Here is a 1,690-nt window from a genome sequence, read left to right on the forward strand (position 1 = left end):
CCAACACAAGTGTCAGCATTTTTAGCATTTATTCTTTTTCACTGATATATTCACTTTTTTTTTACATGCTTATTTGGGAAACGGCTTCTTGAGGGAAGGAATTGTGCCATATCTTTTTATTCATATTACGTAGCAAAGTACCTCGCACGTATGCAGGTCATAAATAATTTCTATGTGAATGGATGCATGATTTAGGTGAATTTGGATATTTGACTTGGCTTTTTAACTTGTTAATTAAAAAAATTATAAGCTTAAGCCTCAGTATGGTGAATCTTTAAAAAAGTTTTTTAAGGAATTTACCTAAGTGTACAATATTATGCACAGATTGTGTTATTATGTTAACAGTGGAACTCTTAAAAGTTGCTTTGCAGCATTTTAAAGACAATATTCAAAAGCAAGGTTAGAAAATGTCTGATCTTTCTATAAAAGTCGGGTACAGTATGTAACTGCAGGAAACCCACTGCCCCTTTGTAAGTTGTGGAACCCAAAATGTATGGAAATATTTGATGTTTTCAGCAAAAGAAAATATGGTCCAAATTAAATTTTCCAGAGATATGTTAAACAAAAAGTTTCTTTGCTATCTTGGACTAAATACATAGTAGTACACTATACTACGATAAACATTTTATTTCCTTTTAAAGGCTAAAAAATTTAATGATTTTATAGAAGTGTATATATATGTATGCATATGTGTATGCATATGTATGTATACACACAAACATATTAGTATTTATACAGCCCCACCACGACTGGCATGGAGACCTTTACGGAGCTATTTGCATGCAGTATGTGTTTCTTCACATTCACGTTAATACCTCTATTCAGAGATATTTTAGTGACATAATTCATAGGTAACAAAATACAAGAATGCATTCCATAACATCACATGGGGAGGGTAAGGTACAAAAATATTAATAAAAGTGGTTAATATATTTAAGAACAAAATATAGAACCTGGAAGTCTACTGACAGATGCAAAGTTTTACTATGTTGGATTAGATGTATCCTTGGATATGGAAGAAATGATGGGAATGAGGAATGATTGCTTGCATGAGCTTCTGGGGACTAAAATTCCTGAAAGGGCAGGCCACCATGAGCACTTCAGAGGTCAGAACACTGGCTAGGCTCAATTGGGGAATAGCCAACAGATCAGAGATTTGAGGGAGAAGCAGGGAATTACAGATGTTATTCATAAATATATATATATATATATATGTTGTTCATATATGTGGTGTAAGAAATAAGTGCAAGTGTTAATTGCTCAGTTGTGTCTGACTCTTTTGAGACCTCCACGGACTGTAGCCTGCAGGTTCCTTGGTCCGTGGAATCCTCCAGGCAAGAATACTGGAGTGGGTAGCCATTCCCTTCTGCAGGGGATCTTCCCAACCCAGGGATCAAACCTGGGTCTCCCACAGTGCGGGTGGATTCTTGACCACTGTGCCACCTGGGAAGCTTTTTGACGTATGTGCTTGCATGTGTGCTAAGTTGCTTCAGTCGTGTCTGACTCTGTGACTCCATAGACTGTGACCCACCAGGTTCCTCGGTCCGTGGGATTCTACAGGCAATACTGGGGTGGGTTGCTATGCCCTTTTCCAGGGGATCTTTCTGACTCAGGGATTGAACCTGCATCTCCTGCATTGGCAGGTGGGTTCTTTACCACTAGTGCAACCTGGGAAGCCCATATGGTGTAT

This window comes from Bison bison, unplaced genomic scaffold, assembly GCF_000754665.1.
Source record: "Bison bison bison isolate TAMUID 2011002044 unplaced genomic scaffold, Bison_UMD1.0 scf7180017833525, whole genome shotgun sequence".
Classification (NCBI taxonomy): Eukaryota; Metazoa; Chordata; class Mammalia; order Artiodactyla; family Bovidae; genus Bison; species Bison bison.